A 14,763-nucleotide genomic window follows, 5' to 3' on the forward strand; every position below is an offset into this window, starting at 1 on the left:
AATTTTTAAAATTTTAAAAAATGATATGCTATTACTTAGGTCATATTGTCATAATGTCCTTATTGTCATAATGTCCTAATATATTATGATAGTTTAAACAATTTTTGTTGTGTTTCAAACAATAATGTTCTAAACTAATAAGACTTTTTGAACTATGTTCATTGTTTTGTCATAAAATAACACCTTTTTTGAAGCACAACAACAATTTGTTTAAACTATCATAATATATTAGGACAATCAGACCGTTTGAATACCCCAAATATGTTGAAAGTGTGTTAAAAAAAATATTTTTACTGAAATTTGATTTCAACTATTGGGTATATGACTCAAAAATGTGGGATTTGCTATAGGTGGCGTATCTTTTGAACCCCTTTTTTAATTTTTAATAACTTTTATATCACTCTAAAGGGTATATATCTGTCATTCATCCTCGCTTAGTTATTGAACATTATGTGTAAACAACAAAGTTTTTTTTGTCGAATTTTGTGCCAACAAAGCGTCATATGTGGAAAGTTTAGCTTTACTTCTTTCATTTGAAAAACGTGCCGCAGAAGTACACATAGATCACCAAAGCTTATGGTGAACGTGTTCCATCGGTTTCAACGTGCAAGAGATGGTGCATGTTCAGAAGTGATGATTTTGAAACGGAAGGCCCAGGACAAGCAAACAATTTGAAAACCAAGATTTGGAGGCATTAATCCGTGAATGTTGTTGTCAAACTCAACATGAGCTTGCAATATCATAGGGAGATACTCAAGAAGCAAAACGTTTGCAAGCAGCAGGATTTGTCAAAAAAAAGGCAAATTGGGTACCATACGAATCGAAGACGAGATACCTTGAAAAGCGATTTAGCATTTCCGAAATGACGTTTGAACTAACAGTTATTTAATAGTATTTTTGATTTTCATAAACATAGAAAATTCTAAAAGTTAGAATGTGAGTTTCTATGAGACTTAAAAACCAATTACTACTACTATTTATTATCTATCTTCTGGCTGTAATTTTTATTTTGGCTTAAACAATGGATGTAAATTGAGACAGTTGTAAATATACATATATGATTAAAGTAAGAATATTTATTGGTAATTGGTGAACACTTATTTGTCCATCTGAGTGTATGTACGACTGTTAGTTGAAATTAATTTTCCTAAGAAGATCAGAAAAATATTTTGTGCTTTTTCAAATATATTTTTGAATTATAGAATAAATGCAGAATCCCACAAGATTCATCTGCCAATCTTCTCCCATTTCCAAGAAATTTAGATTCATTCTCCAACTCGCACTGTTAAAGGTTATGACCATGGACGATGGTAGACTAACAGCCTATGTATAAATTCCATCATGTTCCATCCGCCCATCTTTTCCCGTTTTCCTAGAATTCGGATTCAGCCTCCCAAGTATATTAAATTTTGATTTTGGTCAAAATTAAAAAATTATTATCAAAACTCGCTCTGTTAAATATTATGACCACAGATTATCATAGTGGGACAGTTTATCTATAAATACCAGCAAGTTCATTCCACCTATCTTCTCCCATTTCCAACAAATTTAGATTCATCCTCCAAAAACATTTTAATTTTCGAAAAATTTAATTTTCCCATCTTCTCCCGTTATACAGGATTTTAGATTCATCCTCCAAAAAATTTAAATTTTCGAAACATTTAAATTTCTCTATCAGAACTCGCACTGTTAAAGGTTATGACCACGGACCATGATAGACCATCTTCTCCCATTTCCAAGAAATTTAGATTCATCCTCAAACAAAATTTAAATTTTCGAAAAATTTAAATTTCTTTATCAGAACTCGCACTGTTAACGGTTATGCCACGGACCATGATAAACCAACACCCAACCTAAATATTCCAGCAAGATTCATCCGCCCATCTTCTACCATTTCCAAAAAATTTAAATTCTTCCTCCCAAAACTTGCACTGTTAAGGGTTATGACCATGGGTTATGATAGAAAAACACCTTGGCTATAAATTCAAGCAAGTTCCTTCTGCCCATCTTCTCCCGTTATAAAAGAATTTAGAATCATCCTCAAAAAAATTTAAATTTTCGAAAAATTTAAATTTCTCTAGCAGAACTCGCACTGTTAAAGGTTATGACCACGGACCATGATAGACCAACACCCTACCTAAATATTCCAGCAAGATTCCTCCGCCCATCTTCTCCCATTTCCAAGAAATTTAGATCATCCTCCCAAGAAATTTAAATTTCCGAAAAATTTTAATTTCTCTATCAAAACTCGCACTGTTAAGGGTTATGACCATGGGTTATGATAGAAAAACACCTTGGCTATAAATTCCAGCAAGTTCCATCTGCCCATCTTCTCCCGTTTTCCATGAATTTAGATTCGTCCATCCATAATAATTAAATTTTAAAAATTCCGCAAAAGTATAAAACTATGTTTGACATTTATGATTTGACTTAGTATTTGGAAAAAACGGGAGATTAGTTCCCGTTTCAATCATTAGTGGTACATTAGGTTCAACCGTGTGGTTATTATTCCATTTTGAATACACTTTCCTTGATTTACAATGTTTAACGGTGTCATGTAAACTTTTAAACATAACTCTGTTAACTCAACTGGTTTGTGTCTAGGGTTATAAATTTCGAAATTTAACTTCACACACATTATTAAATTAGTATATCTTTATCTATCTACTATTAATATTTGCAATTATTATTATGAATTTTCAATTACGCAAGCAGTTTTGAGATGCTTTAATACTTCAAAATATCATGGACTACAAACAATTGTAAGGTGTATTTACTTTACGCAATAATTAAAATTTCTATAATAAACATTTTAAAATAATTTACGTAGTTGTTTTGTTATTTCCAAATTTTTTCGCTAACGAAGTAGCGGGTTGCATGCTAGTTCTACATAAAATTGTTCGAATTATTCGTTATTCGAAAATGGCAATTTTTAAATTATTCGTAAGAAACTATTCGATTAATCGAACGATCATTAGTATGAATCGTATGAATACCCTATTATTTACCCTCATTCACCAGTTTTATTGGAGGAGGGTATAAACACTATTAGTAGTTTATACAGTTTTATAGTTTCTATAAACCCAACTGGAATTTCAACATCTTAGTGGTTAAAATCGCATTATATTAATACAAATTATTCACTTATTATATTATGAATCATGTTGATATTTCCATACTATTTACAAGCAATGCCGACCATATCGAGCTCTTAGCGTTAACTTATTATTGCAAGCGATAAAATACAAATTTTAAAGAATACGATTTTCTGTTTAATTTTCAAGTATTTCAAGGATCCGATAAAGAGGCTTAATAACTTGGATGTAATATATTGGCTTTCACTGGCCTTATATGGAAGCCAAACTTTGGTCAATGTCCAATTAGAGATGCCAAACGGGGAATCCCGTTCCCGAAAATTCCGGGGTTTACGGGATTTTCTAAATCCCGAAGCCCGAGATTTTTAATTTTTTTAATTCCGTTTTCTTTTTAAAATAAAAACACTATTTTTTTTTACTAAGGTACTGTACATTAGGCTGGGTCGATTTGTAAGGACGATCAAAAATAAAAAATCGTATAGCAAAAACGCAATCTACGGAAAATTATAAGAAAGTTTCCCCAAGAAACCATAGGTCTAAAATCAAATCCTATCTTGCGCATTTTGTCTTTTATCCAGTAAAAAAAACTATTAAAAAAAATTCATACTGAAATATCATTGGATAAACAACGAAATGCGCAAGATAGGATTTAATTTAAGACCTATGGTTTCTTGGGGAAAATTTCTTAGTATTTTATGCTTTTTAGTGACTAATAAAAATTTAATTTCAATTCTAAAGACATAATTATGTACGTTTATTTCTTATAATTTTCGGGATTTAAGATTTCCCGAAAATCCCGAACACCGGGATTTTCAAAAATCAGTACCGATTAGCATCTCTATGTCCAATACATTGGAACGTTACAAACATTATCACAAACCAATAATATCTAATGAGGTGTAGGGTGAACTAACTTGTATATAAAAGATGTGAAAAAAAATTAGAACTTACAGTATTCAAAACTATTGCAATAAAGTTTATAGCGGAAAAAGTTATACGAATTTAATTAAAGAAATATGAAACTATTACAATTATTCATTGTGGTTGCAGGTATTGCTGCTGGTGTTATGGGTGCTCCAAATGGTGTAAGTGTAAATCTATTTGAGTTGAAATTAATTTAAATTTAATTAAAATTTTTCAGAATCTATTGAATGGCATCCAAAACTCTGGTTTTATGTCTGTACATTGACCCAAATGAATGGATGGATTAAAAGTAATTACAATAAATTGAAACATTTGGAATTTTACACAAATTATTGAAATAAAATGTAGTAATTACAAAATATTTAAAAATTAATATTAAGCCTTTTAAAATAGAAGAATTCATAAATATTTCGACACGTCGCACGTTGCAGTAATGGATGGGACCATAACTGAGCGTAGCCTCCATACTAAGCATATATATAAAACACTTTTTAATACTCATAAATGTCTGACATATTTAGGTTTCGAGATAAAGGGTGCATTCATAAATGCAGTAAATTTGTGCATCATAGTTATTAAATAATATAAAGTCACAACCAGTAATAGGTTTTCAAAAAATAAAAATTTGCTCTTTAAATCACATTAATCATATCTAATATTTTAAAAAGCTTGTGGTAGAGGATGTAAAAAAAACCATTAGTAATTTATATGGATTCTAAAAAACCAACTGGAATTTCAACATATTTGTGGTCAAAATCCCATTATACAAATATAAATTATTCACTTATTATATTTTGAATCATGTTGATATTCCCATACTATTTACAAGCAATCCCGACTATATCAAGCCCTTAGCGTTAAATTATTGCAAGCGATTCAACACAGATTTTACAGGATAAGATTTTCTGTTCATCATTGGAAATGGATTTTTTATAAGAACTTGGATGTATGCATTCGCCTTATGTATATGGAAGACAAACCTTGGTTAATGAACAATACATTTGATCGTTACCAAACTTATCACAAACTCATAATATCTAATGTAGTGTAGGGTGAACTAACTTGTATATAAAAGATGTGAACAAAAATTAGAAGCTATAGTATTCGAAATATTCCAATAAAGCTCATAGCTGAAAAGTTTATTCGAAGTTGAATAAAAAAAAATATGAAATTATTACAATTATTCATTGTGGTTGCATCTATTGCATGTATTGCATGTAGTGGTATACATGATATAGTATTTGGTGATCAAAAAACAGTAAGTATAAATTTTTTCTAGTTTAATGTATTTGATTTCAATTAATACATTTTTTCAGAATAATATGATTAATTTCCATAACAATGGCAGTATACAGTTTCGTTGACCCAAATGGATGGATGGATTAAGATTAATTACAATGAATTAAACACTTTGAATTTTACACAAATTATTGAAATAAAATGTAGTAATTACAAAATATTTAAAAATTAATATTAAGGCTTTTTAAATAGAAGAATTCATTAATACTAGCATAACCCGGTGCACTTCGCTACCCCTACCCTAGTAAAATTAAAAAATATTGTTACGAAATTGTACTTGAATTCAAATATAACGATTTTAAGGGCTGATTTAAAAGTAGCATAATGCTTTCAAATAACAGTGCTGTAATGACAGACTGTAACATATCTGTGGGCATTGTTGATTTGATCGTAAGTTGGCAACGCTGTATTCGAATATTCAGTTAAAGAACATTGTAGAAAGTACACCACAGATGACGTATGATCTAGAATATTCGAACTTTGACAGTTAAAGAGCTTTCTAGATGGTAATGCAGTGTTATAAATAGTGGCAGAGGTTGCAGTCGTGAGTGAGTTTATCAGAGACGCTTTTCGAATAAACATCATCTAAGTGCCTTAAAGTGTGTTTTCAAAGTAAATTCGCTTTACTTTAACTTTCTTTATAAGGGAGGTGTCATTTCTACTACGCCGATCACGCTTAGCTAAACTTCGTACAGGGATCAGGAATAAATTCGTTTTTAGCTAACCTCCGTAGAATGGTAATAAATTGATTGATACAGAGTTTAAATATTTTTAGAATTATAATTCTCGAGATATTCAAAATTAATTATTTACATTGTGCCACGACAACTACTGCAATCCCGACCATTTTCAGACAATCTCTGTAAAATTGTAAGAGAGCTATGCGGACAAAGTTTGAATAACTCCTTTTCCGACCCATCCCATTTGGTTCCCCAGATATTCGAAATCAATATTTACTCTGTATGGGAGGTTCTACGCCCTCTAATCCAATTCCGTCTATATTCAGATAAACTCCGCACAGTAATAAGAAATTAATTCGTAAAAAGTTTAAACACTTTTACAATTATAGTTCTACAGATATTCGAAATTAATTATTTACTTTGTATAGGGCCACGCCCACTATTCCAATCCCGAACAATTTCAGCGAAACTATGCAAAATTATAAATGAGCCATTTAGACTAAGTTTGGAGAATCTTGCAATTATAGTTCACAAAATATTTATAAATAACCATTTAATTTGTATGGGAGGTGATTCACCATTTGTTCCAACCCGTCCCATTTTTTATTGAACTTCATGCCGTGATAAGAAATTGATTCGTATGAAGTATTTACCCCCATATACATTAACAGTTTTTAAATTTGTCAAAGGTTTATAAAACAAATTTTGAATGGAAATTTTGTTTTATAAACCTTTGATAAATTTAAAAATTGTTTATGCATATGGGAGTTAGAAAACAAAACAAAAAAACACATTCAAAATATAGTTTTTTAATTGACTTTGAATTACTAAAGTCTTCTTCTTTCTTTTCTATAACAATTCTCACTTAAAATAGAGCGAAATCAATACGGTTTATTTGTTTCTCTTATTTATTTACAACAACAAATTGGACAAACACGCTTTGCTTTGTTTACATTTTAGCTTAAGGTTCACATGCACATGTTTTTGCATATGTGTTAGTAACATCTTTATACGCTTATAACTCCTAAAAAACCGAACCGATTGCAATAAAATATATATTCTGCACTTCTGTGAATAAATCCCTTTAAAATGGTATATTTATTGCCCAAATTGAATGTATAATGTGAGCGTAAAAGGGGTCTAAAGAAATCGACTTGCCTATTAATATTATGATTTCCTGCACGAAGCACGTTGCGGTAAAACGAATTAAAATGGTGCCTTAATTAAGATAATTTTTTTAAGATACTGTTTTGATCATTTGATAGTTAGTAAGACAGGAAATTTACTTTTATGAATATAAATACAGCAAACCAGTCTTTTGCCAATTTTGAGTAGTGCTTCTGACTATTGTCCTGCTGAAACTCCCATCTCAAGGGCATCTCTTCCTCATAGACATGCCAACCGTCCAGTTTTCGTCGGGACAGACCAGTTTTACAGTAGAATATCGGGACGTCATTTGTCCCGTTTTGGAAAAAAACAAGTAACAGTACTATATATAAATACCCTCCACCTAAATATGATGGTATAACAACTGAAATAATATAACAATTATTAGTAAGACTAGATATTTTATTTCAAATGTACAAACAATTTTATCTAATTCAGCAATTTATAATTGAAATTCCTATTAGAACGTATGAAATTTAACAATTTATATACTTAATAATTAGTTAATACGTTTGGATCAACATTTTTCCCTTTTAACCTCAAGTGAACAAACAGAGTATTGTTTTTTCAAATTTTTTTTTTTGTGAAAAAAAAATTCGGGTTAAAAATTTGTTTTTCCGATTTTGACCCATTGTAGGTCCAACTTACTATGGTCTTATATATCTATCATTAGATATCCATATTGTCTATATTAATGTCTTAGTAATCCAGATATAGGTCAAAAATCGAGGTTGTCTTGGTTTTTTCCTCATATCTCAGCCATTTGTGGACCGATTTTGCTGATTTTAAATAGCAAAATTCTCGAAAGCATGTCTGACAGAATTATTGAAGGTTTGGATTCCGAAGATATCTTTGGTCTTCAGAAAATAGATTTCAACAGATAGACAGACGGACATGGCTTAATCGACTCCGCTATCTATAAGGATCCAAAATATATATACTTTATAGGGTCGGAAATGAAAAATGTAGATATTACAAAGGGAATGACAAACTTATTCACAAAATGCAGAAGTATGATTACTGGATACAAATTACTGATCTGTGCGTAATTTCATTTTGATATCGATATGTTTTGAATATTTTTTAAGGTTAATATCATTTTCGGAAATAGGCCTTATAGGGGAGCTATGACCAATTTTCGGCCAATCTGCATAAAATTTGGTAGTCATATATATGTATATTAGGGGGTCCCAAAAAAATTGTTTTGTTGGGGCTCAAGCATAATTTGAATGCTTATAATGTATAGTATTTTTGAGATTTTTTTCAGATTTTTCGGAAGAGGTTTAGAGGTCGCTCAAGTCGAGTTTTTGCCAAAAATCGTGTATGTCGGCTTTTTTTGAGTTTTATTCATAACTTTGTCAAGGCCCATGAATTTCATTACTTTTGAGGACACAGTTTAAAAGAAAAATGTCCATGCTTTATTTTTGTGTGCAAACATTTTTAGTTTTTGCAATGAATTGGCTCAGGTGCCCTACATTACAATTTTTCGAAATTTTTCCATAAATATTTATAACTTTATAACTTTTAAAATTTTTATGAAAATTAAAAAACTAACATTGCAGTTTGAAAGATCAATTAAATCTTAATAATTTAGGGACAACAATTTTCTTTTAAAAGGTGGCATGTCACAGTGTCCATTGTCACTCCAAAAGATGACATTATGTCCATGGACATTATGTCATTTTGGTAGTGTCATAATGTCCATGTGTAAAGTGTCGTAAAGTCCATGGACATAATGACACTTTTGGAGTGACATAATGTCCATGATATTTAAAAAATAATTTAAGTATTTATGTTTTAATTTAACTTCTAGTAGTAATAAGACGATAGCTGCGATTTTTAGTTATCTGTTATCTGAATTTTGTGGAGTTCAGACGTCACAAATTTAAAGTTTAAAAAAGTAAAAGTGTTAAAGTGTTAAAATGGGTAATGTAAAATATAAATATGAATTTAGGAATAAATTTGACAAAAAAAGAGAGTTCAATAAAAAATTTAAGAACTTTCACTTCAAAAAAATACTTTTTAATAATTTATTTACAAGAAAGGCTTTATTTAGCGAAGCCGCCTGCCGCGTTCTATGGAGAAGAAAGTTTTTTGCTCTCACTAGCATGGCGAGCAACTATTCGGTATCGCAGAAAAATATATTTCTTATTGGCGGCCTGCGGCCGCTTTTAGGGGCTTTCTCCTCCATGGAACGCGGCAGGCGGATTCGCTACATGAAGTTTTCTAATATATGAAAATATAAACTGTTACTGGATAAAAAATTTTATAAAAATTAGTTTTTCTGGACAAAATTTGGACATTATGACACTTTCAAAAGTGTCATAATATCCATAAGCAAAGTGACATAGTGTCCATGGACATTATGACACTACCGAAATGACATAATGTCCATGGACATAATGTCACTTTATGGGGTGTCATAATGTCCATGGACATTATGTCAATGGACACTGTGACATGCCACCCTTTTAAAATGTACCAACATTTTTAAGAGATTTGTGCTCTTTAAAATGATTTTCGGAATTGGGCTTTGTATGGGAGCTATGCCTAATTATTGACCGATCGTTATACAATTTGGTGACATGACTTTTGTATATATATAACATATTTGGATTGAATTTTATTTGAATACGAATATTTTTAAGAGATTTATGCTAGTTAAAGTGATTTTCGGAAGTATACCTTATATGGGAGCTATGACTAATTATGGACCGATCCTCACAAAATTTGGTAGGCGTGAGTTTAGCTTATATAAAACTTATTTTTGCTCAATTTGGTTTAGATATCTTTATAACTAAGATATTTATGAGAGCTTATCTATTTTTAGATAGGGCAATCGTATGGGGGCTAGTAGAAATAATGGACCGATTACATCCAAATTCAATATGCTTCTTCCATGTTGCAATAGAAAAGCTTGTACCAAATTTTATTTTTGAAATTGCGACTTGTAGTTTGATTACGCTACGGTGGTGTAGGGTATATAAATCATTTTGTGTACATAAAAGTTTTCGTTTGCTTTATATAATTCAGGAACGGTAAAAGCAAATTCAAAAATCGTTGTCTCTAAATTATTAAGAATTAATTGATCTTTCAAACTGCATTGTTAGTTTTTTTCATTTTCATAAAAATTTTAAAAGTTATAAAGCCTTATTTACAAAATCTATGGAAAAATTTCTAAGATTTGTAATGTAGGGCACCTTAATGAGCCAATTCATTACAAAAACTAAAAATGTTTGCACACAAAAATAAAGCATGAACATTTTTCTTTTAAACTGTCAACTTTTAAACGCCAATAAGAAATATATTTTTCTGCGATACCGAATAGTTGCTCGCCATGCTAGTGAGAGCAAAAAACTTGTCTTTGTAATTAAAGTTTTTCTGCGTGGCGTCCTACGGCCGCTCTTAGGGACTTTCTTCTCCATAGAACGCGGCAGGCGGCTTCGCTAAATAAAGCCTTTCTTGTAAATAAATTATTAAAAAGTATTTTTTAGAAGTGAAAGTTCTTAAGTAATGAAAATCGTGGGTCTTGACAAAGTTATGAATAAAACTCAAAAAAAGGCCGACATACACGATTTTTGGCAAAAACTCGACTTGAGCGACCTCTAAACCTCTTCCGAAAAATCTGAAAAAAATCTCAAAAATACTATACATTATAAGCATTCAAATTATGCTTGAGCACCCATGAACATAAGAAAAAAAACTTTTTTTGGGACACACTAATGTATATGAGTATTATTTTTGTCGAATTTTAGCATGGTAAAGGTATTTATAAGAGATTTATGAGTACTTAATTAATTTTTTGAAGTGGACCTTATATGGGGGCTATGGTCAAATATGGACCGATATTCACAAAATCCTGTAGTATAATTTCTAAATATAAATTACGGATCTGTGTGAAATTTTGTTTTGATATTGATATTTTTCAGATGTTTATGTAGGTTAATGTGTTTTTCGGAAGTGGTCCTTATATGGGAGCTATAACCAATTATTGGCCGATCTTCATAGAATTGGGTACAGCGATTTTGGTATATATTGGGACTATTTATGACGAATTTAAACTTTATAGCGATATTAATAAGACATTTATGCAATTGGTTGTTAGGTTGTCTCACATTTTGGTTCGTAACTCTGGTTCCACTGAACCGAATTTGCTGATTTTCAATACCAAACTGCTTAGGAGAACAATAAACATTTTTTCTTGCAAGTCTATCAATTTGATTTGTCCATTTTGGACGTGAGGGTGTTTTACACAGACATATTGACAGACGGACATAGCTCAATCGACTTAGAATTTCATAAGGTATTATTGATCATATATACTTTGTTGGGTCTCAGATGAATATTTCTCAATGTTACACACGGAATGACAAACTTAAATATAACCTCATTCACCACTTGTGGTGGTGGAGGGTATAAAATACAAGGCCTGACTCATTCATTCACTCACTCAACCACTCACTGATGAGTCGGTGAATGAGTGAGTGAATGAAAGAGTTATTCCTTGTATTTATACAAGGAATGCCACCACCATAGTGGGGAGGGTATTATGCGTTTGTGCAGATGTTTATAACACCCAAAAATATTGGTCTAACACCCACCTTAAAGTATACCGATCGACTTAGAATCACTTTCTGAGTCGATTAAGCGATGTCCGTCCGTCTGGTCGGCTGGCTGGCTGGCTGTCAAAGTAAACCTTGTGCGCAGAGTACAGGTCGCAATTTTGAAGATATTTCGATGAAATTTGAAACATATTATTTTTTCGGCTCAAGGACCAAGCCTATTGAAACTGGCTGAAATCGGCCCATTATTTCACCTAGCCCCCATACAAATGTCCTCCCGAAATTGGACTTTATCGGTCATAAATGTTTAATTTATACAGGTATCTCCACAAATTCCGCTCCAAATAAGTTTTATATATACAAAATTCATGCCACCAAATTTTGTTACGATCGGTCCATAATTAGTCATAGCACCCATATAGACCCGCTTATATATATAGACATAAATCACACGACCTAATTTTATGGTGATCGGTCCATATAAGGCTTTCATATAAGGCCCTCTTCCGAAAACCACTCACGAATATAAATTATTGATGATATTAAAAGAAAAATATTTTTACTCACTTACTTGGTGTAGGGTATTATATGGTCGGGCTTGACCGACCATACTTTCTTACTTCGAAAAATCATAAATCATATTAGTCATATCCAGTGTTGCCAATTTTGCACTTTTAGTGCTAGAAATAGCTCTTTTTAGAAATTTCAAGCATTTTTGATCAACATAAAAATATAAATGAAACAAAAATATGTTTTGTTATTTAAAAAGAAATAACTCTATTAATTAACTTTCTTAAAAAAAGATATTGGATAACGAAAATATAGATGTATTATACGACGAATTATGTACAGGTGTATTCTTGGTCATGAATTCGAAAAATAAAAAAACTCAGGTAAAATTCGAAAAAATAAAGTACAAGAAATAATTGCATCAACTTCGTTGTTGGATTTTTAACCCAATTAAAACAAAGGTAAGCAAATCATAATATTAATCGGCAAGTCGATTTCTTTAGACCCCTTTTACGCTCACATTATACATTCAATTTGGGCAAGAAATATACCATTTTAAAGGGATTTATTCACAGAAGTGCAGAATTATTGAAATCGGTTCAGTTTTTTTAGGAGCTATAAGCATTTAAAGATGTTACTAACACATATGCAAAAACGTGTACATGTGAACCTTAAGCTAAAAAGTAAACAAAGCAATGCGTGTTTGTCCAATTTGTTGTTGTAAATAAATAAGAGAAACAATTAAACAGTGTTTAAAAAACTAGACTACAAGTAGCAGTAGCAACGAAAAAACACAAGTAGTCTAGTTAAAAAATTAATAAAAACTCGGAGTCAATAATTACTACTACTACTGCTACCTTCACATTTTGGTAGCAGTAGTTGTAGTAGTACTAATAAAAGAAAATTTTAAAAGTAGCAGAGTAATTTATTTTCTATTGCTTCCTTAAAAAAGAAAAAGTCTTGATGTAGCAGTCATTAGTTTTTTTTATTAATTCTGCTACTTTTAAAATTTAGTAGTAATAGAAGTAGCAGTTGAGGTAGTAGAAGAAGTAGCAGTTAAGTAGCAGTTGAAGTAGCAGCTAAGTAGCAGTTGAGGTAGCAATAAAATAAGTCAAAAATAAAAATCTTCAGCCAAAAAGTATATTATGTGTTGTTGTTGTGAATGTATATTTGTGTAAGTTGGTCGTGTTGTAAACAAAAGTTCGGTTTTTTTGTTATACACACAGAAAACACGATCTTTCTGTTAGCAGCACGAACATCTGAGACGAATAAAATCGAATAATTCTTTCAAACTCCCTCAAAACAAAAACAACACACAGTGTTTAATTCTGTCAATTTCTTTTTTTTTTACTTTCTTTTTTGACTACTTTTATTGCTACCTTAACTGCTGCATCAACTGCTACTTTTGCTACCTTAAAAATTAAAACTCGATATAGAGCAGTAGCAATGATTTGTATTTTTATGCTACTACTCCATTTACAATTCATGTTTTATTACTACTGCTCTGTTAAGAATTTATATTTTGAAGGTAGCAGTAGTTTAAAAAAAAAAACAAGAAAACGAAAAAAGACAAATGCTACTGCTACCGCTACATACACTTTTTTGATTGTAATTTGTCGTATGTAATTTGTCTAAGGAGGACATGGAATAACAAAAAAAAAAAAAATTTAAAAAATAATATGGTTTTGTATGTTTATTTTTTTTTTCACGGCTAAACGGCTGTTTTAAATGTTTACATGTTCCTGTATGTATTTTTACATGAGCAATTCCACCGTTTTTATAAATATTTGAGGCGAAATATGGGAGTAGTAGCCACAGAGGGGCGTGGCACTTCCCATATAAGAGATTGGTTCCATATATTTTGTACGGTTATCCTACCATCAGTAGGACAAGAATGGGCGGACTATCAATAATGGGCGTGCACCCTATATGCAAATTAAATACTGTAATTCATATCTACTTGTATAATTGTAGTATGTAAAGCCTTAACATTTTGTATGAATTACTTATTTAGGCCAAAAATGGACAAACTAGCAATAGAAGTCGTGGCACCTTCCGTAGATGTGACAAATTAGGACAGAAATACGTGGACTACCAACAATATTAAGTAAATGTTAACGTTTTTAAACATTTGAAAATCTTCTATACACAGAGAAAACAGATTCGTGATAGCAACCGAATTTGTTGCCAGTCGAATGATTCTACCTTATTAACCGAATTTTACAGTAGTGGCTACAAAATTTTAGAAGGGATAACAAAAGTTTTGTTGCTTCAACCGAAATTCTTCTCTATCAACTGACTTTCTGTTGATAGCACTGAAAACTGCAATGTGTGCAACCGAATCATTCGATTGGCAACAAATTCGGTTGCTATCACGAATCTGTTTTCTCTGTGTATATATATAAAAGTGAATGTATATTTGTTTGTATGATTGTTTGCGTATTTGTACTTCATATGATGCTAAACTAAGAATTACTTTAAGACACCACGACTTTGTAATGGCACTCGACTTACAGTAAAGAAATT

General features: G+C 31.1%; 1 long non-coding RNA gene across 1 annotated transcript; it reads left to right on the top strand.

Moving 5' to 3' along the window:
- Positions 1-4,053: 4,053 nt before the first annotated feature.
- On the top strand, positions 4,054-4,392 carry LOC135956046 (uncharacterized). Its single transcript, XR_010576332.1, has 2 exons — positions 4,054-4,180; positions 4,237-4,392. It is a non-coding gene; the product is annotated as an uncharacterized LOC135956046 (long non-coding RNA).
- Positions 4,393-14,763: the final 10,371 nt, after the last annotated feature.

This window comes from Calliphora vicina, chromosome 3, assembly GCF_958450345.1.
Source record: "Calliphora vicina chromosome 3, idCalVici1.1, whole genome shotgun sequence".
NCBI lineage: Eukaryota > Metazoa > Arthropoda > Insecta > Diptera > Calliphoridae > Calliphora > Calliphora vicina.